We start from the raw sequence: 24,982 nt of genomic DNA, 5'->3' as shown, positions 1-24,982 counted from the left end.
CATTGGCATATACTTCAGAGATGTAATAGTCAAATAGTGGAATTTAGAGATAAACCCATTATAGCCTATAAAAGGGTTAAAAACCTAAGGGACTATTTTGTGATACAGGACCATCTAAACAAAAACAGCAAGGTTATCTAAGTAAAAAGAACTTATGGTGTTATCCCTGCTTGGGATGCATTAGTTGCAATTCAATAATAAGAGGAAAAGAGTTCTTCCACCCTAGGAGTGGACAAAAACTGACTATTAGAAATGTTTTCACTTGCGATACAACTTATGCAGTTTATCTGATTAAATGCCCATGTTCCCTCATCTATATTGGAGAGACAGTAAGAAAAGTAAAGGACAGACTTAGTCAACATCGCTCCAATATTAGATGCGGGGACAGGGAGGCACAGGTATCACACCATTTTTTAGAAAAAGGCCATAGTATTAGCCAACTCAGGTGGCAAGTAATTGATCATGTGGGCCCACTAAGAAAGGGAGGTGACCGGGAGAAATTACTTAAACAAAAAGAGATGTATTGGATTTATAAATTGAGGACATTATTCCCAAATTACATGAATAGGGACTTTCAGTGGTCAGTATTTTGGTAAATATGTAGTCATAGGAATGTAATAATATTGAGGTATTGGCTTAACAGTAGCACTTGTTGCAGGGTGCGTATGCTGGTGGCATATGAAATTGTGATGTAATTATTATTAATTATTAATTATTAGCTGTTAGAAATGGTATATAAAAAATTATGTTTTGAAAAATTTAGTATAATAAATTTTGTAAAGAAAGTGTAGAGATAGACAGTTATATACTTGTTATACTAGCTCAAGGATAGAAGTTGTTGGCACCAAGCCAAACAGTTTAAAAGAAGCATCACTGAGTATTTTGTGTATAGCATGATTAAGTGACAGCAGTCACGAAACGTTGCTCATTTTTGACAATAAAAGACACTTTTTTACATGATTTGTGCTGTGGACATCTTCATGTGTGTATATACTTGTGGAATTGGCAGATTTCCACTGTGTTCACGAGCACTATTTGACCTGGCAGTTGTTCCACACTTGATTTGGATAGTAGGAGACCCAGGAGGACACCACTGCTGACGCAGAAACATAAAAAAGCCAGATTGGAGTTTGCCAAAACTTAATCGAGGAAGCCAAAATCCTTTTGGGAGAATGTGCTGTGGACAGATAAAACAAAATTACAGCTTTTTGGTAAAACCCATCATTCTACTGTTTTCAGAAAAATGAATGAGGCTTTTAAAGAAAAGAATATGGTCCCTACAGTCAAACATGGTGGAGGTTCACTGATGTTTTGGGGTTGCTTTGCTACTTCAGGCACTGGATGTTTTGGCTGTGTGCATGGCATTATGAAATCTGAAGACTACCAAAGAATTCTGTAGGGCCCAGTTTCAGAAAGTTGGTTCTCCGTCAGAGGCCATGGGTCTTACAGCAGGACAATGACCCAAAGCACCCATCTAAAAGAACCAAGAAATGGTTTAAGACAAAGTGCTGAATAGTACTTAACTGGCCAGCAATGAGTCCAGATCTCAATCCCATAGAACACCTGTGGAGAGATCTCAAAATAGCAGTTGGGAAAAGGAACCCTTCTAATCTGAGAGACCTGGAGCAGATGACGAAAGAAGAGTGGTCCAAAATTCCAGTAGAGAGGTGTAAAAAACTCATTGATGGTTACAGGAAGCAATTCATTTCAGTCATTTTGGTGTGACCTTTAGCAAAGAATAATGCACAGCCTGGTATTAAAAGTGGAGGATTAAATATTTTTTGTTAAAATTAAAATATTTTTTTTTTTCATTAAATCTCATAACAGACAAAGAAGAAAAACAAAACATAACAAAGGTGCATCAGATTTAAAAATAGCCATAATTGACATGTAGGTGTGGCCCTTAAGGCTTCTAAAATATTGATCTGAGGCCCCTGTGTGCTAGAAGGCTGGCATTACTAAATGGAGTTTGCCAAAACTTACCAGAGGAAGCCAAAATCCTTTTGGGAGAATGTGCTGTGGACAGATAAAACAAAATTACAGCTTTTTGGTAAAACCCATCATTCTACTGTTTTCAGAAAAATGAATGAGGCTTTTAAAGAAAAGAATATGGTCCCTACAGTCCCTAATGGTTATATTGTAGCTAGCTTAGGTTTTATTTTTATTTCACATGTAAGTATGTATTTATTTTAAATAGGTAGACTAGTTAGTAAGTAGTTATTAACTATTTACTAACTACCTAGTTAAAATAATTTACCTGTGAAATAAAGCCTAAGCTGCCTTACACTAAAACCTAACATTACAAAAAATAAAAAACACTAAAATTACAAAAAAAAACCAACAACCTACCATAACAAAAACTAACAAATGAAATTATCCAAAACAATAACAATGATTCCTATTCTAATACCCTTAAAAAAAAACACCCTAAAATAAAAAAACCCTTATCAATAATAAACTAACAAGGGCACTTAAAAGGGCCTTTTGTTGAGCCTTAAAAGGGCTTTTTGTAGGGCATTGCCCTAAAGATAACAGGTCTTTTCCTACAAAAGAAAACAAACACCCCCTAACAGTATACAAACCCCCACCCCCCAAACCCACAAAATAAAAATAAAGTAAAACCTAAGCTACCCATTGCCCTGAAAAGGGCATTTGTATGGGCATTGCCCTTAAAAGGGCATTCAGCTCTTTTGCTGCCCATTAAAATAAAAAATGGCTATTCTAAAAAGAGAAACCCACCCCAAAACGAAAAAAAAACATTACACAAAATAACAAACAAATTATCCAAAATAATAACAATTATTCCTATTCTAATACTCATTTAAAAAAAAAACACCCAAAATAAAAGAAACCTTATCTGTAATAAACTACCAATAGCCCTTAAAAGGGCCTTTTGTAGGTCATTGCCCTAAAGAAATCAGTTCTTTTTCAAACAAAAATACAAATACCCACTAACTAGCATTTAGCTCTTTTAAGAAATTCCCAACCCCTAATCTAAAAAAAAAACACCCAAAAAAACTTAAAAAAACCTAACATTAACCCCTCTTTAGGTACTCACAGTTGCAGAAGTCCCGCTTGACAGATCTTTATCCCGGCGGCTCCATCTTCATCCAGGCGGCATCTTCTATCTTCATCCCGGCGGCATATCCTATCTTCATCCCGGCGGCCTGGAGATGGTCCATCCTGAAGACATCCGGCATGGAGCATCCTCTTTATATGGTTGCCGCTATATACTGAATATTCAATAAAAGGGAGCCTTTTCAAAATGGTGTACTTTGCATTCCTATTGGCTGATTTGATTTTGGAAATTCAAATCAGCCAATAGGATAAGAGCTACTGAAATCCTATTGGCTGTTCAAAACAGCAAATAGGATGAGATCTTCTGAAATTATATTGGCTGTTCAAATCAGCCAACAGAATTTGAGTAGCTCTCATCCTATTGGCTGATTTGAATTTCCAAAATCAAATCAGTCAGTAGGAATGCAAGGGACGCAATTCTGAAAAGGCTCCCTTGCAGTGAAGACTCAGTATACAGCGGTGACCATATGAAGAGGATGCTCGGTGCCAGATGTCTTCAGGATGGATCCGCTCCGCGCCTCCGGGACGAAGATAGAAGATGCTGGATGGATGAAGACCTCGCCGCCTGGATGAAGACTTCTTGCCGCCTGGATGTCCAGACTTCAAGAACTGTAAGTGGATCTTCGGGGCTTAGTGTTAGGATTTTTTAAACTTTTTGGGGTGTTTTTTTTGTTTAGGGCTTGGGCTTTTCTTAAAAGAGCAATGCCCATACAAATGCCCTTTTCAGAGCAATGGGTAGCTAAGTTTTTTGTTAGAGTTAGGTTTTTTTTTATTTTGAGGGGTTAGTTGGGTGGTGGGTTTTACTGTTGAGGGGCTGTGTATTTTTTTACAGGTAAAAGTACTGTTTAACTTAGGGCAATGCCCTACAAAAGGCCCTTTTAAGGGCTATTGGTAGTTTATTGTAGGCTAGGTTTTTTTTTTATTTCGGGTGTGCTTTTTTTATTTTTATAGGGCTATTAGATTGGCTGTAATTATTTTTTATTTTTGATAATTTATTTTTTTATTTTTGGTAATTTAGTGTTTGTTATTTTTTGTAATTTAGTACTTTTTATTTTTTTGTGATTAGATACTTTATAATTTTTATAGTAGTGTTAGGATTTTTTTAATGTGTATTTTAGTTTTCTTTAATTGGTAGTTAGTTTAATTTTAGTTTAATAGTTATATTAGTTTAATTGTTAGTTTAGACTTATTTTTTTTAATTTGACAGGTAAGTTTTAATTTAAATTAAGATAGGGAAATTTTAATGTTAATATAAAGTTAGGGGGGCGTTACTAGTTTACATTAGTTTATTGCGATGTGGGGGGCTTTTAGTTTAGGCTTTAGTTTAATTTAGTATATTTTGTTGTGGGGGGCTTGCGGTTTTGGGGTTAATAGGTTTATTATAGTGGTGGCGGTGGCGGGAGCGGCGGAATAGGGGTTAATAACTTTAGTATAGTGGAGGCAATGTGGCGGATGTCAGAATAATATTTAAATAGTGTTTGCAATGCAGGAGGGCAGCGGTTTAGAGGTTAATATATTTATTATAGTGTGGGCGATGTTGGGGTGCGGGGGAATAGGGGTTAATAACTTTATTATAGTGGTGACGATGTTGGGAGCGGCAGATTAGGGGTTAATAACTTTAATATAGTATTTGTGAGGCGGGAGGGCCTCGGTTTAGGGGTTAATAGGTAGTTTATAGGTGTTAGTGTAGTTTGTAACATTTTAGTTATGAGTTTTATGTAACAGTTTTGTTGTGTAAAACTCATAACTACTGCTCTCAGATGGAGGTATGGAACTTGTCGGTATAGGGTATAACGCAAGCTTTTTAGCCTTACCGCAAAACTCGTAATGGCTGCACTATGGAAGTCCCGTGAAAAAACGTAATTTTTACGAGTGCGAGACTGACATTGCATTAAAGGCTAAAAGGCTTGCGGTACAGCTATACCGACAAGACTTGTAATGGCTGCGTTGGTGTTTTAGCTCTGAAATTACAATTTTTTCAGCATTAAAAGACAAATGCGAAACTCGTAATGTACCTGTTATTTTCTTTAAAAAAAAAAGTTCTTGTATATATTAAATAAAATCCCAATGAGATGCCCAGTTTTTTTAGTGCTGGGGGTAGAAGCAAGGTGCTGAAATTTCACGCTACAACATATTTTCTACAGTCTAATGAGACTAGATTTAACAATTCCCATAAGACATGAACCGCATTTGTCTCAGATAGAATGGGGATATAAGGATAATTGAACATCTGTCTGCACTGAACAAGTGAACAGAAATGTTGTCTATTTGAAAGAACAAAATGGAAAGAAATAAGCAATTGACTTTTAGAAACAGCAAGATAAAATAAAATGTGGTTTTATTTTCTGGTGTACAAAGTTATTATTGTTGTATTTCTGTCACTAAACTTACGTATCTAAATTTAGTGAATAAAGTACTCAAATTTGTAATATAGAGCCACAAATAGATTGGCTAATACAAACTATTACCTTTTTAGAAGGAAATTGTATCCTAAAGATAAGCTAGCTAGAGATGGTAGGGAGATTAAATGGTAAGGACATTCTATTCTTTCATGTCATTCTATAGATCACAGCTATACTCCCATTTTATATCACTCTTAGAAACAGTGCTAAATATATACAGAATGTTTCTCTGGGTTTTAGCTACAAGTTACTATTTCCATCCAATTACATTCTATGTGTATGAAATTCTGTTATATACCTGTATTTTTCCATATAACACATCTGAAATACCAGCTAATTTGATAGAGATCTGTATGATTTGGGCTGTAAATACTGTAACTTTAAATCTTACTGCACATTTTAGTCCACAGACATCTGTGTTTTGTTTCGTTCTGAATCGAAATTTGGCCGAATTCTAATAGATCCGAAAATGAAATTCGAAAACATCCGAATTGGTCCGAAACTAACCGCCACGCACAAGTCTAATAGCCCCCGGCATTCCAATCTATCATTTATATTTGCTATCACACATTACACAGCTATAACCTCACTTTATCTCATTCTTAGATTGGAACCTACCACAGATAAATGTGATGTCTTATTGTTTTGTAAATAGCCTATATCACCTAGATCAAGAGTTTTGCGCTAAACAGAGTGCGAAACTAACAGCAAAAAAGTTGCGTTATTTCACTCGCCATAGCACTGCCATTATTAGTTACTGAAAAGCCTCCTTGTGTGTGCGATATGTTGGTGTTAAGCTCCATACCGCACAAAATCTAAGGGCTGCTTGACGTGCTCGTACACGCTTTCCCCCATAGATATCAATGGGGAGAGAGTGTTAGAAAAAACCTGAAGTGCGGAATGAAAAATCTGCGTAACACCCTAACTTAAACCCCAAGTCTAAACACCCATAATCTGCTGCCCCAATATCGCCAACACCTAATTAAATTTATTAACCCCTAATCTGCTGCTCCCGACATCGCACACAGTAATAAAAGTTATTAACCCCTATTTTGCCCCTCTCCGACATGGCCAACACTAATAGAGTTATTAAACCCTATTCCGCCACTCCCCAACATCGCAGACACTATAATAAAGCTATTAACCCCTAATCCGCTGCTCCCCGATATCGCAAACACTATAATAAAGCTATTAACCTCTAAACCTCTGGCCTCCCACATCACCGGCACTATATAAACCTATTAAGCCCTAAACCGCCATCCCCCCACATCGCAAAACTCTAAATTAACTATTAACCCCTAAACCTAAAACCCCCCTAACTTAAAGGGACAGTACACTGTAAAATTGTTTTTCCATTAATGTATTTGCAATGACTTGTTATACCACCTGCAGAGTATAAAATATTTGAGAAATTGCATTTTCAGGTTTATTTGTGTACAGGGAGTGCAGAATTATTAGGCAAATGAGTATTTTGACCACATCATCCTCTTTATGCATGTTGTCTTACTCCAAGCTGTATAGGCTCGAAAGCCTACTACCAATTAAGCATATTAGGTGATGTGCATCTCTGTAATGAGAAGGGGTGTGGTCTAATGACATCAACACCCTATATCAGGTGTGCATAATTATTAGGCAACTTCCTTTCCTTTGGCAAAATGGGTCAAAAGAAGGACTTGACAGGCTCAGAAAAGTCAAAAATAGTGAGATATCTTGCAGAGGGATGCAGCACTCTTAAAATTGCAAAGCTTCTGAAGCGTGATCATCGAACAATCAAGCGTTTCATTCAAAATAGTCAACAGTCAACAGGGTCGCAAGAAGCGTGTGGAAAAACCAAGGCAAAATAACTGCCCATGAACTGAGAAAAGTCAAGCGTGCAGCTGCCAAGATGCCACTTGCCACCAGTTTGGCCATATTTCAGAGCTGCAACATCACTGGAGTGCCCAAAAGCACAAGGTGTGCAATACTCAGAGACATGGCCAAGGTAAGAAAGGCTGAAAGACGACCACCACTGAACAAGACACACAAGCTGAAACGTCAAGACTGGGCCAAGAAATATCTCAAGACTGATTTTTCTAAGGTTTTATGGACTGATGAAATGAGAGTGAGTCTTGATGGGCCAGATGGATGGGCCTGTGGCTGGATTGGTAAAGGGCAGAGAGCTCCAGTCTGACTCAGACGCCAGCAAGGTGGAGGTGGAGTACTGGTTTGGGCTGGTATCATCAAACATGAGCTTGTGGGGCCTTTTCGGGTTGAGGATGGAGTCAAGCTCAACTCCCAGTCCTACTGCCAGTTTCTGGAAGACACCTTCTTCAAGCAGTGGTACAGGACGAAGTCTGCATCCTTCAAGAAAAACTTGATTTTCATGCAGGACAATGCTCCATCACACGCGTCCAAGTACTCCACAGCGTGGCTGGCAAGAAAGAGTATAAAAGAAGAAAATCTAATGACATGGCCTCCTTGTTCACCTGATCTGAACCCCATTGAGAACCTGTGGTCCATCATCAAATGTGAGATTTACAAGGAGGGAAAACAGTACACCTCTCTGAACAGTGTCTGGGAGGCTGTGGTTGCTGCTGCACGCAATGTTGATGGTGAACAGATCAAAACACTGACAGAATCCATGGATGGCAGGCTTTTGAGTGTCCTTGCAAAGAAAGGTGGCTATATTGGTCACTGATTTGTTTTTGTTTTGTTTTTGAATGTCAGAAATGTATATTTGTGAATGTTGAGATGTTATATTGGTTTCACTGGTAAAAATAAATAATTGAAGTGGGTATATATTTGTTTTTTGTTAAGTTGCCTAATAATTATGCACAGTAATAGTCACCTGCACACACAGATATCCCCCTAAAATAGCTAAAACTAAAAACAAACAAAAACTACTTCCAAAAATATTCAGCTTTGATATTAATGAGTTTTTTGGGTTCATTAAGAACATGGTTGTTGTTCAATAATAAAATTAATCCTCAAAAATACAACTTGCCTAATAATTCTGCACTCCCTGTATATGAAGTAGCTGGTTTTGTGCTTTGAAACCACAGCCTATTGCAATGGGTTGAACTTAAGGTAATATCAGATCTTATTATGTTATTACTTTGTGTACACACACTTGCTTCCTTATCTTATAATTGTCTGGAACACCATAGCTCAATACAAAGAGAGAACAATGGAAAATGATAATTTTATTACTTAACTATCCTGCATCCGACTGAGAGTGTAACTTCTTCTGCTGACTGTGTTTACTTAGGCTTGTTAATAGCATATACTCCAGTATCAAAACTTTCAGTATAGGTTGGGAAACCACAAGCTAAATCAGCTATTTCAAATGCTGAAATAGGAGTAAAGGAGCTACTTGCAACCAATTTAATACACTCTAGCAGGTAAAAAGGATCATTGGGAATAATTTAAAAGGGAGAAAGTTTTTGGGTGAACTGTCCCTTTAAAATGAAAATCACAATATAACTATCTTATAATAAATAAAAACTTACCTGTGAAATAAAAATAAAGCTAACATTAAACTATAAATTAATCTAACATTACTATTCTAATAAAATTAAAAAACTACCAATTAAAAAATCTAAATTACAAATTTACTACGAAAAAAAATAAAAAATCTAAAATTACAAAAAATAATAAACATTAATTTATGAAAAATAAAAAACACTAAGCTTACAAAAAATAATAAACAAAATTATCAAAAATAAAAACAATTTTTTTAATCTAATAGCCCTATAAAAATAAAAAACACCCCCAAAATAAAAACACCCCCTAGCCTACAATAAACTAAAAATAGCCATTAAAAGGGCCTTTTGTAGTGCATTGCCCTAAGTTAAACAGCTCTTTTACCTATAAAAAGATACAAAATCCCCCAACAGTAAAACCCACCACCCAACAAACCCCTCAAAATAAAAAAACCTAACTCTAAAAAAAAACTAAGCTACCCATTGCCCCTAAAGGGGCATTTGTATGGGCATTGCCCTTAAAAGGTCATTCAGCTCTTTTTCACTGCCCTTAAAAGGGCATTCAGCTCTTTTACACCCAAGAAAATGAAAAAAAAAAAACACTAACCCCAGAATATCTACTCACAGTTCCTGAAGTCCGGACATCCATCTCCATCCAGGTGGCGATATTTTCATCCACCTGTAATTTCAGATTTTATTTTTTTTTCGTAGTGTTAGGTTTTTTTAAATTTGTAATTTAGATATTTTAATTGATAGTAATTTTTTATTTTATTAGAATAGTAATGTTAATTTAATTTATAGTTTAATGTTAGGTTTATTTTTATTTCATAGGTAAGTTTTTATTTTTTTAAATATAGTTATATTGTAATTTTAATTTAAAGTTGGGGGGGTTAGGTTTAGGAGTTAATAGTTTAATTGAGTGTTTTGCAATGTGGGGGGCCGGTGGTTTAGGGGTTAATAGGTTAATTTAGTGGTGGCTATGTGGGAGGCCGGAGGTTTTTGGGTTAATAGGTTTATTTAGTGGCGGCGATGTGGGAGTACAGAGGTTTAGATGTTAGTAACTTTATTATATTGGAGGCAATGTCGGGAAGCGGCGGATTAGGGGTTAATATATTTAAATAGTGTTGGCATGCTGGTGGACGGCAGATTTGGGGTTATTAGGTTTATTTAAAAGTTGCGATGTGGGTGGGTGGCAGATTAGGGGTTAATAAATTTAATATAGTATTTGCGATGCAGGAGGTCGGCGGTTTAGGGTTTAATAGGTAGCTTATGGGTGTTAGTGTACTTTGTAACAGTTTAGCTATGCGTTTTGTGAAACATTTTTGTTTTGCAAAATTCATAACTACGGCTCTCAGATGGTGCTATGGATTGTGTCGGTTTGAGTGCTGAATGGATGTTGCGTTACAGGCTAAAATGCTTGAGGTATAGCTATACCAACAAGACTCATAATATGCATTCCTGGCCATTACGCTGGAATTGCCATTTTTCAGCATTAAAAGCCGTACCGCAACACTTGTAATCTAGCTGTATGTTACTTGCTATTAGATACTATGGCTATTTCATTATGTCACATGTTCTTGGTACAATACAGATTACAGTAATAATCTAACTTTAAAAACCTGCCATTGTGCTTGTGATGTACCTGTGACAATAACATGTATGGCATATCTTGCAGTTCAGTCTGAAAATGATTTTTTTCACTCTCATTACATATGATGACTGTTCAGCTTTGCTATTAGCTATTATCTCTCTTTTTTTTTAACTCTTTGAAGTCACCGCTCGAGAGATCTGTGAGATATATCTCAGCACCTGTTCGTAATATAAATATTATTTATTTCTGTCTTTTGTTTCCATGCTACTTTTATTTTTCCTCCAGTTAAACTGTATTTATAATTGTCATTCCACGGAACATAGCTTTAATCCCACTTCATTTCAATCATAGACCCTAGGTGGCCGAATCATCATTGTGGGGGCTGTAGCGGATCATGTCCACCGCACATTGATAAATGCCGACAGCATACACTGTTGGCATTTATCATTGCACAAGCATTTCTAGTGAAATGCTTATGCAATGCTGCCCCTTGCACATTCCTGGCCAATCGGCTGCTAGTAGGGGGTGTCAATCAACCCGATTGCATCTGATTGGGCTGATTGCTTCCGCCGCTTCAGAGGTGGTGGACCGATGCTTCTTAACTTACATTTCCAGTGAGCCGAAAAATACAGGGGTAAGTAGCAGCATCCGCTGCTTGGTAAATGTACCTCTAGATTTTTCTTTATTGTTTTTTGTACCCTTCCATTAAAATATATGGGCATTATTTTCTATTATTTTTTCTTATCATTCATTTGTTCATAAAATTCCATGTGTACATATATCTCTTGTTTTAATACTGGGTGCCCTGTTTATTTATTTTTTATGTTTTGTTATTTTTTAGTTAATATATTTGCATTAATCCACTGTTTTACTTCTGGTTTTTATTTACGTCTTTCTGTCTGAAAGCAGAGTGAAATATTTTTTTAAGCCCCTGCTGCCGTTCAATGCTGTTCTGAAATTGCCAGACTTGAAGAATGTTAGGAATGTTAGGAATGTCCTAAGGTATGTGGCCCCCTGGTCCCTTTCCTTGTTAAAAAAATGTAGTGTATCCATCTGGGGCACTTGCCTGGCAACTCAGGCAATCCCCCAGGATACAAACAGCATTGATGCAGTGACGATGAGTCACTGATACAATGTGACAGCCAATGAGTTGAATCATTGGCTTTTAGCACCTTCTGTTTCTCTCTTGCCTAAGTACAATCTGAGGTGAGAGAGGAAGACAGATCAGTGCTACATTGTGTCCCAAAGTGTCCCACAGTTCTATACAGTAGTAATAAATATATATATATATATATTATTTTTTATTATTATTTTTTAATGTATATTTTTTCCAGTGCTGATAACAATGTTATCTGCTTCATGTCATCATATTATACCACAGAAGAGGCTTACACCATTCTTGCGTGTGATTCAAATAGTGACACCTTTTCTTTATCTGACTATGACAAACTAACAGCATCAGATATAGAGCACATTTCTAGTGATGGTGCTCTTAGCCTGCCACCATCTAAAAGGAAGTCAGTTCAGTGGGATACAGCACTTCAAAGTGAAACAGTGCACGGTGTATAGGGTGAGCTGCATGTACCCCTATGACAATATAGTGTACAAGTAAACACCAGCACTGAAATTTGCGTGAAAAAAACTTTTATTGGGTTACATTAATAGCTATGTTTCGGGGCTTAACCCCTTAGTCATGCTCCTATAGTAGCAGTAGCATGACTAAGGGGTTAAGCCCCAAAACGTCGCTTTTAATGTAACCCAATAAAAGTTTTTTCAATCAAATTTCAGTGCTGGTGTTTACCTGTACACCATCTAAAAGGAGGCATCCTACAAATTCAGCTGAAAATTGGGTACCCCCAAACTTAACTGTCCCTGAAATACCCCCATATATGGCAACTCCAGGCATCACAACCTTCATTTCAGTTTGTGAGCAAATAACCTTTTCTAACTGAATACTATTAATTATATTGGCAGAATAATCTATATACATATAGGGAAACTTCTGATAATAAGGTGCAAACCCCTCTTAAATATTGCCAAACAATTCTTAGAAAAAAAAAGAGAGAAACAGAAAGGGGCTTATGCACACATCTCTATGAAAAAATATTCTTAAAATGTAATGATATTAGAAATTCATTAAAATGAAATAAATCATTGGATTTATTTAAATCCTGAAAATAGGAAAACTCAGAACTATGTACACAAACCCAGGATAGGAGGAAAAAAAAGAAAAAAAAGACAGCTAGAAAGTGTTCATCTCACTCCCCCCAGAGAGTCAGTAATTATACTTCCGGAAGGTGATAAAACACCTGTCTGAAAAGTATTCAGAAAATTAAACCCCTGACAAGAACATCTGTGTAGATGAATCCCTCATTTAATTTAAGGGAAGATTGATTTTTAGGCTATATATTCCATCTAAGGGCTAAATTACGCTTTTAAGGATAATGCCCAAAAAATTCCCTTTTCGGAGGAATGAGTAATTTTTTTTTGTTAGATTTTTTTAAAAGCTGATCGCTTTAGGGTAATGCCCTGCAAAAGGCCCTTTTAAGGACTATTGTTAGTTCATCTTTAGAATAGGGTTTTCTATTTTGGGGTGTTTTTTTTAATGGGTATTAGAATAGAATTAATTTATTTATTTATTTTGGTAATTTCTTTTTTTTTATTTTTTGTAATGGTAGTTTTTTTATTTTTTGTAATGGTAGTTTTTTATTTTTTGTAATGGTAGTTTTTTATTTTTTGTAATGGTAGGTTTTTTATTTTTTGTAATGGTAGGTTTTTTATTTTTTGTAATGGTAGGTTTTTTATTTTTTGTAATGGTAGGTTTTTTATTTTTTGTAATGGTAGGTTTTTTATTTTTTTGTAATGGTAGGTTTTTTATTTTTTGTAATGGTAGGTTTTTTATTTTTTTGTAATGGTAGTTTTTTTTATATTTTGTAATGGTAGGTTTTTTATTTTTTTGTAATGGTACGTTTTTTTTGTAATGGTAGGATTTTTTATTTTTTGTAATAGTAGTTTTTTTTAAAGGTAAGATTAGGTTTCTATTTAATTTTACAGGTAAGTCTTTTATTTTATTTTATGGTAGTTAGGATTTTTTTAAATTTAATTTTGGGGAATTTTAATTTGGGTTGTTAGGGGGTGTTAGCTTAGTGGGTTTATATGTTAGTTTATAACTTTGGGATGTGGAGGGTGACGGTGTAGGGGTTAATAGTTTATTTAGATACTTTGTATTGTGGTGGATGGCGTTTTAGGGGTTAATAGTTTATTTAGCCTACTTTGCTATGTGGGGGATGGCGGTTTAGGGGTTAGTACTTTATTTAGTGTTTGTGATGTTGGGGGATGGTTTTTTAGGGGTTATTAGGATAGGGGCTTATGGTAAGGTTTACGTTTTTTTTCTCCATCAACTTCTATGGGAATGTGAAGATGCGAGGTCATTTGCTAGAGTAGGGTGTTAGGGTTTTCCCACTTTTTTGTTTCCATTGATTTTTATGGGGCAACATATGCACACAAAAACTCTGCTTGGTATTTTTGCACTTTTCGGGTTACCGCTAGCAGACTTTTTTTAAACTTGTAATACCAACAGAACCCAAGAAGCACAAAAAGCCTAATATATATTTTTCACTATCCATGGGCTTTGCTGTTAATTGATTCACACATACGGCACCTCTTTCCTGGTCTTGTTTTAAATACAAACTTGCCTGTAAAATAAAAATAAAACCTAAGCTAGCTACAATGTAACTATTATTTATATTGTAGCTATCTTAGGGTTTATTTTATAGGTAAGTATTTATTTTTAAATAGGAATAATTTAGTTAATGATAGGAATTTTATTTAGATTTATTTAAATTATATTTTTAGGGGGTGTTAGGGTTAGACTTAGATTTAGGGGTTAATACATTTAATATAGTGGCGGCGACGTTGGGGACAGCAGATTAGGGGTTAATAAATATAGGTAGGTTGCGGCGACATTGGGGGAGGGAGATTAGGGGTTAAAAAATATAATGTAGGTGTCGGCGACGTTGGGGACAGCAGATTAGGGGTTAATAAGTATAATGTAGGTGACGGCGATGTTGGGAGCGGCAGATTAGGGGTTAATAAATATACTGTAGGTGGCGCGATGTTGGGGGTGGCAGATTAAGGGTTAATAAGTGTAAGATAAGGGGTGTTTAGACTCGGGGTTCATGTTAGGGTGGTAGGTGTAAACATAAAATGTTTTTCCCCATAGGAATCAATGGGGCTGCGTTGCTGAGCTTTACGCTGCTTTTTGGCAGGTGTTAGACTTTTTCTCAGCCAGCTCCCCATTGATGTCTATGGGGAAATCGTGCACGAGCACGTAGGACCAGCTTACCGCTGACTTAAGCAGCGCTGGTATGGAGCACAATTTTGCTCTACGCTCACTTCTTGCCTTTGAAAGCCGGGTTTGTAAAAACCTGTAATACCAGCGCTGCAGGTAAGTGAGCGGTGAGAAAAAACTGCACTGTAGCACCGCACAGCTCATAACGCAAAACTCGTAAACTAGGCGTAAGATAGCTACAATATAACTAATAGTTACATTGTAGCTATCTTAGGTTTTATTTTTATTTCACAGGCAAGTTTGCATTTATTTTAACTAGGTAGAATAGTTACTAAATAGTTATAAACTATTTACTAACTACCGAGCTAAAATAAATACAAATTTACCTGTGAAATAAAACCTAACCTGTCTTACACTAACACTTAACCTTACACTACAATTAAATAAATTACATTAGTTAAATACAATTAACCAAATTACAAAAAAAAAACACCCCACTAAATTACACAAAATAAAAAAAGAAATTATCAGATATTTAAATTAATTACACCTAATCTAATGGCCCTATCAAAATAAAAAAGCCCCCCCAAAATAAAAAAAAAACCATATCCTAAACTAAACTACCAATAGCCTTTAAAAGGGCCTTTGCTGGGCATTGCCCCAAAGAAATCAGCTCTTTTACCTGTAAAAGTAAATACAAACAACCCCACAACAGTAAAACCCACCACCCACACAACCAACCCCCCAAATAAAATCCTATCTAAAAAACCTAAGCTCCCCATTGCCCTGAAAACAGCCAATAGAATGCAAGCTCAATCCTATTGACTGATTGGATCAGCCAATAGGAATGAAGCTCAATCCTATTGGCTGATTGCATCAGCCAATAGGATTTTTTCACCTTTAATTCCGATTGACTGATTCTATCAGCCAATCGGAATTCAAGGGACGCCATCTTGGATGACGTCATTTAAAGGAGAATTCATTGTTCAAGAAGACGTCAATTGAAGAGGATGCTCCATGCCGGATGTCTTGAAGATGGACCCACGCCGGATGGATGAAGATAGAAGAGGCCGTCTGGATGAAGACTTCTGCCCGGTTGAATGAAGACTTCTGCCCGGTTGGATGAAGACTTCTGCCGCTTCATTGAGGACTTCTGCCGGCTTCGTTGAGGATGAATGTCGGGTCTTCAAAAACTGTTAATGGATCTTCAGGGGTTAGTGTTATGCTTTTTAAGTGTTTATTGGGTGGGTTTATTTTTTTTATTAGGGCTTGGGCACTTGAAAAAGAGCTAAATGCCCTTTTAAGAGCAATGCCCATCCAAATGCCCAAATGCATCCAAATGTCCGGAGCGGCAGATTAGGGGTTAATAATTTTATTATAGTGTTTGCAATGCGGGAAGGGCCTCGGTTTAGGGGTTAATAGGTAGTTTATGGGTGTTAGTGTACTTTTTAGCACTTTAGTTATGAGTTTTATGTTACAGCTTTGTAGCGTAAAACTCATAACTACTGACTTTCAGTTTACGTTATGGATCTGGAAGTTTTAGGGTGTACCGCTCACTTTTTGGCCTCCCAGGCAGACTCGTAATACCAGCGCAAAGGAAGTCCCATTGAAAAAGGACTTTTTGAAAGCTGCAGTAGTTATGTTGCGCTACGGCCAAAAAGTGTGCGGTGCCCCTAAACTTGCAAGACTCATAATACCAGCGGTAGTGAAAAAGAGCCTTAACGCTGCTTTTTCACTCATACCGCAAAACTCGTAATCTAGCCGAATGTATTTGTTATTTATTCATTACAATCTTTGTCTTACAATACTAGGGAAGGGAAAGCCTGCAAACAAGCTATCCATTCTGGACCCTCTTAGTTCCTTGAACTAAAAACCACCAGTCACTGCTACACCTGAGCTCCTTACACCAGAGATAGTTTATCCAAGCATGACAGGTGATAACCATAATCACAATAATAACCTGCAAATAAGAAGAGAGTGATTTCCTCTTTCATATAAGGGAGTCTCATGCCCTTCTAATTAAATAGAGATATGTGTTTTAAAAAATTCCCTGTTCCCAAACACTAGAAATTACCTGTTTCTATTGAGGCATCATAGAGGAACAAGTGCCCTCTCATTTGAAGTTCAAAAATTCCCTCTTTCAAATTTGAATTAGGGGAGGAAATAGGGGCTTTATAAGAACACTTCTCCCTCAGGTAAACAGAACACTTTAAGCTCTCCTGCAGATTGTTTTGCCATTTTTACAGTGATCATCTGCATCTTGGGGTCTGGGGCTTTTAAAGCCTTCTTCCCCTACATGAACCAAAAAAGAACTTTCTGCGCTAAGATCCCCTGACAAATGTGATAAACAGAAAATATAAAATAGACAATATACATATACATAGGAAAAATGCAAATGTTATAAACAAATAAACCAGTGAATGGTAACTCATAAATGTAACAATAACAAAGAACTCCTAATGAAGTCCGGTGTGTTGTTCACCACAAAAGTTCAATGGTGGTGTAAGGAAGGTAAATAGAATAAAACAGCGTCTCTCACAATAAGATGGAGCCTGAATCGGCTTTAGGATTGTCCCAACCTGCAAATGAATAATTGATTCCAACAGTGAATCCGTTCTCTGCGTGAACCTCCAGGTCTCTAAGTTAAGACACAGGGCCACAGACTCACTAACAAGGAAATCTCTGAGTTGTTTTCATCCTTTGCACCCACAAAGCATTGCAGAGGACAAGAATGTGTCATCCTACCTACTGTACCAGTTAGTAAATCACTTTGCATCACAGTACAGACAATTTTAAACACAGTTACTTAAAAAAAGAAGAGAAAAGAGAAAACAACAATGCCCTCTTCAAAGTTACTAAAGATCATAATAGTTTTGTTAGTCTGAACAAGCAGTATATTAAGTGTTCTCTAAAGAAATTATAGATACCAAAAAAACAGAAACGGAAGCATTATCCTGTCAAGTATCGTACATATTTGGACTTAATCAATCAAAGCAAGCTATAATCAACAGCTTGAATCTTAGATCTTTGCAGAATTTCTAAGCAGCTCCAAACTGTAGATCACAATAAACATATGCACTTCTTCTTTTGTTAAAATCCCTGTTAACTCTGCCAATCTAGACATTGCTATTCTTTTATTCTTTGCATACAAGTTACGCTAACACATTCAAACAAGTATTGAGTCCAAGCTGACAGGTAATATGATTTAAATCTAAATAAAACTATTATGCAGTGAGCAATTATTTCTCTGTTTGAACTTTCCAAGTATAACTTTTTCAAAAATTATTCAATCTTAATGGGTTTTTTTTTAAATATATTTTAAGGGCCATAAATTATGTCTTAATCCTTTTATGTAGATTTAGGATTATATTCATATAAAATGTATAAATGATGGTGCCATGCTGGTGAATAATAGAAATAAAACAACAGAACTTGCCATATTAAGTACCCCAGATGCTTTGGAAATAAAAGTTAGATGTCTCGTTGGATACAGTTCAATAAAATACACTGAAAATTCAATCTTGCGATGTATAAATAATGTTGCTATTTCATTAAAAAGGAAGCCAGAATTAACAGGTATTAGGCAGAATTTTGAGAGTGTAGCAGCAGGAATATTTGATTCACACCGAGTCATCACAAAGACTATGTCAAAATAATGAGGCTGATGTCCCTACGGCCTCTTTATATTGTTTCTGTCATGACAGGTATAAAAAGAAAATGCCTTCTGTGAATTAAATTCATAATCTTTTTAAAATTACTTCTGGTTTGCTCTATTTGTAGTCTCCACAGGAGTAATTTATTTCCTTTTAGCCAGAGTTAATAAAGAGACCTACAAGTGAAAATTATTGTTCTAAAAAGCCACAGAGGTTGCAAACTGATAATCTCCTTTAACATTTTTTTTTTAATTTTCTTGACTTTACTGTAGTTCACTGTATTTGCAGGGGAAACTGACAGGTTGTAAACAAAGCTGACCCATACTTTTTTGAGTTGTTTTATAAGAAATCTCAAGTAAGATTATATACTGATGCTTATATTATGTTCCATACAGAGAGAATGACAGAATAATGTAAGATGTCTCAAATTGATCACCCCCATTCCAATATGCCATGTGAAAAAGTAATTTTCAACACATATAATATCTGCTATTGATTGGAAATGTGACCATTTCAATTGTTTAAACTCCCCAAATAATAAAAACAATAATTCCAAGTCATCTGCATATCCTCTCATCTTACTGAGTAAATGCACTAATGTGTGCACGCTAATGCCGATATTATCATAGGCTTTTCAATGATCTTTTCAGAGTTTTTATGAGCATTTTGTGCATTGTTAAATGCATACAAATCCCAAGGGAATGTACATTATTATCAAAAATTTATACAATGTGGTATCCTTTATAAGAACTGATTTTTATTTTTATAATTTTAAATAATACACACTACGGGTAAAGTTTTTATCAGATACACATACACATATATTTATAGACAGATATATAGAAATTCATCCAATCTAACATATAAACAGAAGACAAGTCCACTTATGTTTTTTAGCCAGTTTTAAAGGGATATGAAACCCAAATTACATATGTGGCGTCGGCGCAAAACCCGTTGTCGCCAATTTTCAGACTAATTGATCGATCACATATACGGCGCAGCATACAAGTTGAGCGTGTTTATTTTACCCGTCACCCACAGTTTTTTCTCCTATTAACTAACATAGAACCGGTGTCGCAAGTCGGTATCACATATTCAGCGCAAGGTCTTACGCTCGCAGAATGGAGACATTTTGATCTAATTCCACCTCACCACACATAAGCAGGCTCAGCAAGTCTTGCGCTGACTATGAAAGTATTGTAATTCCCAGGAAGCCTTAACAAACACCTAACGCATGCGCAATATCCACCTCTAAACCACCATCCCCTCACATCGCAATAACTAATAAAAGTATTAACCCCCACATCGCAAAGTACCTAATTACACTATTAACTTCTAATCTGTCAACCCCCCACAATGCAAAGTACCTAATAAACATATTAACCCCTAAACCATGATCCCCTACATTGCAAACAACTAATTACCTATTAACCCCTAAACCTCCAACCCCCCACATCACAAACAACTAATTAACCTTTTAAACCTTAACCTGCCAACCCCCACATCACAAACAACTAATTAACCTATTAACCCTAAAACTGCCAACCCCCACATTGCAAACAACTAATTAACTTATTAACTCCTAAACCGCCAACCCCCCACATCGCAAACAACTAATTAACATATTAACACCTAAACCGCAAACCCCCAACGTCGCCAACAACTAATTAACCTATTAATACCTAAACCGCCAACCACCCACATTGCAAAGTATTAATGTAATAACTAAGCCCCCTAACCTAACACCCCCTAAGTTAACCCCAATTAAAATACACTAACATAAAATAACAAAATACTATCTACCTTAAAATATAAATAAAAATTACCAAAAATAAAAAAATCCTAACTTTACATTAAAAAATAAAATCCTAACATTACAGTAAAATTAAAAATTAAAACATTACATTAACCCTTTAAGAACCGGGCATTTCAGACAAAAAGTTCCCCAAAAGACCAGAGCTTTTTTAGCATTTTTGCCATCACTACCTTTAAACAGAAATAGAGCTTTTTTTTTGTAAATTTACCTATCAAAATTATATACATATATATTTTTAGAAGACAACCTAAAGTTTTGATCTAGGCCGATTTTGATATATTTCACGCCACCATTTCACCGCCAAATGCGATCAAATAAAAATAAATTGTTAACATTTTCACAATTTTAGGTTTCTCATTAAAATTATTTGCAAACAGCTTGTGCAATCATGTCACAAATGGTTGTAATTGCTTCTCTGGGATCCCCTTTGTTAAGAAATAGCAGACATATGGCTTTGGCATTGCTTTTTGTTAATTAGAAGGCCGCTAAATGCCGCTGCGCACCACACTAGTATTATACCCAGCAGTGAAGGGTTTAAGGTAGCTTGTAGGCTTAATTTTAGCTTCAGTGTATAAATTACCCTCCCACCTGACATATCCCACCACCTAATCCCTCCCTAATCCCTGTCAAACAGCTCTCTTCCCTCCCCCACCCCACAATGGCCACCCCCATCTTAAGTACTGGCAGAAAGTCTGCCAGTACTAAAATAAAAGGCTTTTTTTAAATATAATTTTTATATTTTCTGCAGTGTAGGATCCCCCCTCAACTTCCCTGATCCCCCAAACAGCTCTCTAAACCTCCCCCCTCTACCTGTTTGCCACCATCTTAGGTACTGACAGCTGTCTGCCAGTACCCAGTTTGTAAATAAGGCTCATTTAAAAAAAAAAATATATATATATATATATCAATTATTTCTGTATTTTAGTTTCCCCCCTCAATACCCTCTCCTCTCCCCCTCCCGGATTGATTTCCCACCCTCTTATCCCATCCCTCAGTATTATAACCAGATTCCCCCTCTCCCTCCTCCCCACTCCCTCCTTCCACTTTCCTGCCACCCTCAGTGGTTTTTTTGTAGCCTAACAATTTTGGGGAGTTGGGTGGGTTGTAATATTAGGGGGTACTATGTATTTTTTTGGAAAAAGAGATGGTATTTTTAGGGCAATGCCCTACAAAAGGCTCTTTTAAGGGCTATCGTTAGTTCATTGTTAGATTAGGGTTTTTTTTTTATTTTGGGGTGGCTTTTTTTTTAAGGGAGTATTAGGGGCGCGATCCGATGTAGGTCGTAGTTTTCAGCGCAAGCAAGAGAACACGTGCTTCCCGTAATTTCACCTCGCAACTCGACCTATCCAATATACTGCGCCATCAGATGCTAAACTGGCGTAAGTAGGAAAAAACGGCGATCAACTAAAATGTGCGCAAATACACATTTTAGTCGTCACAATTACTTACACCAGTATTTGGTTCACGTAAAGTCTCAATAAAGTGAAGTTTTATGCAAATTAGGCTATGAATCGTAAAATACAATGGCCAGTTCTAAAAGATGTGACACGTAATTACGCCATTCAAAATTCATACATAAACCCATGCGCAGCGGCCATTTTCTTTAGTGTGTTTGGTTGGTTCTTGGAGCTACAGCACACTACAGTGAGTAGAGATTAGTGGTAAGAGTAGTGAGAGAGGAGCATTTCATTAAGTTAGTTAGGTCGGATTGTTGGATTGTTAAGCCTGTACATTTACTTACACTTTTTTTAACATATTGCACACATTTTGCATACACACATATACAAAATACACAACACTTTTTTTTTTCTAACACCTCACACATTTTATTTATCTTTTACAGTGTGATAGGCTGAGTGTTTGGTTGTGATTGTGTGTGATTGAAGTGGGAGTGAGTGTGAGTGTGTGAGTGTGTGTAGTTTGAGGATGACAGGGAGAGATAGGACGGGGGGGAGGAGGGAAGGTGAGTTGCAGGGAGAGGATTATGGACAGGAGGAGCAGCAGGGTCCCCGTCAGGGAGTGAGTGGAGTGGGGAGAGGGAGACTTAGAAGGGAGGATGGGAGTGGGGTTGCCCCAAGGCCAGGCACACTCAGAAGAGGGACAGAGGGTGCACATGGGGATAGAAGGGGGGAGGAGGGAGAGGATAGGGAGGAACCCACACCAGGGACATCCCAGGGAGGGAGCCAGGTGGCCCAGGATGAGGAGCGCATGAGGTGCCCCAACTTCTCTTTTGCCGAAAACCTTGCGCTAGTCCAGGCCATCATGGAGAACCACACTGTCCTCTTTGGCCAAGAGAAGGGCAAAGGAGTTGCCCGAAGGCGTAAAGATGCATGGCTGAGGGTCGAGGAGGCAGTCAACAGCGTGGCCCAGCAGAGGAGGAATGTGGATGGGCTCAAGAAAAGGTGGAATGACTGCAAGAGGCGGGTGAAGGAGAAAATGGGCCAAGAAGCCATGCACCAGAGGGGAACAGGCGGTGGTCCTCCCCAGGAGGCGGAATATAATGAGTGGCAAGAGATCATTTGCAGGTCCCGGAGCGTCACAGCAGTCCGTGGACTTCCAGGGGCTCGTGACTCAGGGACTGCAACATCAGCACAGCATGCTGGTGAGTAACATCCCACACACCAGTATTATATGTATTTGAGATATTACATCCTTTAATGTCACACATTCATGTACACAATGCGGAGCATGGTATTTGGCCTACTAACAAAAACATCTACAATTAGATTTCACATTAAAGGGACATTAAACCAAAGCTTTTTATGTCATTATTCCGATAGATAATACAGTTTTAAACAACATCCCAATTTACTTCTATTATCTAATTTGCTTCATTATTTTGTTATTCTTTGTTTATTAAATATCAATGCACATGGGTGAGCCAATCACATGAGGCATTGATGTGCAGCCACCAATCAGCAGCTTCTGAGCCTATCTAGATATGCTTTTCAGCTAAGAATATCAAGAGAATGAAGCAAATTAGGTAATGGAAGTAAATTACAAAGTTGTTTAAAATTGTTTGCTCTAGCTGAATCATGAAAGAATAAAAATGGGTTTAATGTCCATTTAATGCTACTTAACACATTTAAATTCCTGATATGAGGTGGAATAGTTAAATACTAACATGTCTCGTAGTAATACAGGCCACAAGCCATAAGTAGAGTTTTCAGTAAATGGACACTATAGCCATCACAATACTTTTAGCTCAAGAAAGCACGTTATGTGCCTACATCAGGCTAAAGGAAATTGTGTGACCATAGTGTCACTTAAAGAACACATTTTCTCCATCACTGACATGTACACTGAACTATTGTATGAAACACATACATGTATACTTTGCATATTAAAATCCCTCATTTCACAAATCACAATGTGAACATGCATGTTATAGAGTTTGACATGAGAATGAGTATAGGCCCTAGCATGTATCAATGTACATTGTATGCCCACATGGATATATATATATATATGATTGTACTAATACCCCTCATCATTTGACTCCTCCACAGCACCTCCTGTCACCAGGGTGCAAACGGGCATGCATCCACCGCAACCACTAGGCCAGAGAATGGCTCCAGCACAACCACCAGGCGAGAGAATGGCTCCAGCACAACCACCAGGCCAGAGAATGCCTCCACCACAACCACCAGGCCAGAGAATCCCTCAACAGTATGCTGCCAGGCATGAGGTGGGTTGGATTGCCTCTGTTGAGGACCCATACGTCATGCCACCAAGTTTTGAAGAGGAGCCCTGGCCGGAGGACTATTCTTTTGGTTATGATGGGCAGCCAAGGCATCCCCAAAGGGTAGATGTCTTTACCCCCCCTCCCAATATCAGGCCAGTCAGGACTTTTACCACCAGGACATACAAACTGGTCAGGCTGAGTGGTCGCACACAAGTCGTCAATGGGACTACCAGTCCACCCGGAGAGCTCCACCATCCACTTCCCTTGGAAGAGCTCCAGCATATGAAGAGGAGCATATAGCTGTGGTAGTTCCTCCTGAGGCACCAGCTTTTGTAGTTCCTCCTGAGGCACCAGCTGTCATTGTTCATCCTGAGGTACCAGCTGTCGTTGTTCACCCTGAGGCACCAGCTGTGGTTGTTCACCCTGAGGCACCAGCTGTGGTTGTTCATCCTAAGTCACCAGCTGTCATTGTTCATCCTGAGGCATCAGCTGTCATTGTCCATCCTGAGGCACCAGCTGTCATTGTTCATCCTGAGGCACCAGCTGTCATTGTTCCTCCTGAAGAAACAGCTGTCATTGTTCCAGATGCAACAGCAGCTAGAGGTGAACCTGCACCTATAATCCCTGCTGGTGAACAGCCTTTAGATCCTCTGACTTCTGCCCTGGGCATTGAATACATTGCCCTCCAGAAGAGGCTCACATCAACTTGCGAGAGAATGCAGAGAGACCAACGCATGTTTTACAGGAGCCAACAGACTTTACTCCAGCATTCCATTGAACTGCAATGGGACATGGCAGCATCTTTAAGTGGTATAGGCCAGAACCAATCTCAGATGATGAGAGTTATTTCGGACATGCAGATGCAGACTGACAACAGATGGCGGGAACAAAACCAACTGTTGGGTGTGTTGGTGGAGCATTTCACACACCAGCAGGACACTGCCTCTAGCCTCTCATCTGTGGCCAGCACTCCTGCAGAATCCTCTGAATCCACACAATCCAGGA

This window comes from Bombina bombina, chromosome 2 (genome assembly GCF_027579735.1).
Source record: "Bombina bombina isolate aBomBom1 chromosome 2, aBomBom1.pri, whole genome shotgun sequence".
In the NCBI taxonomy this organism is placed as follows: domain Eukaryota; kingdom Metazoa; phylum Chordata; class Amphibia; order Anura; family Bombinatoridae; genus Bombina; species Bombina bombina.
Note: the sequence above shows the minus strand (reverse complement) of the source record.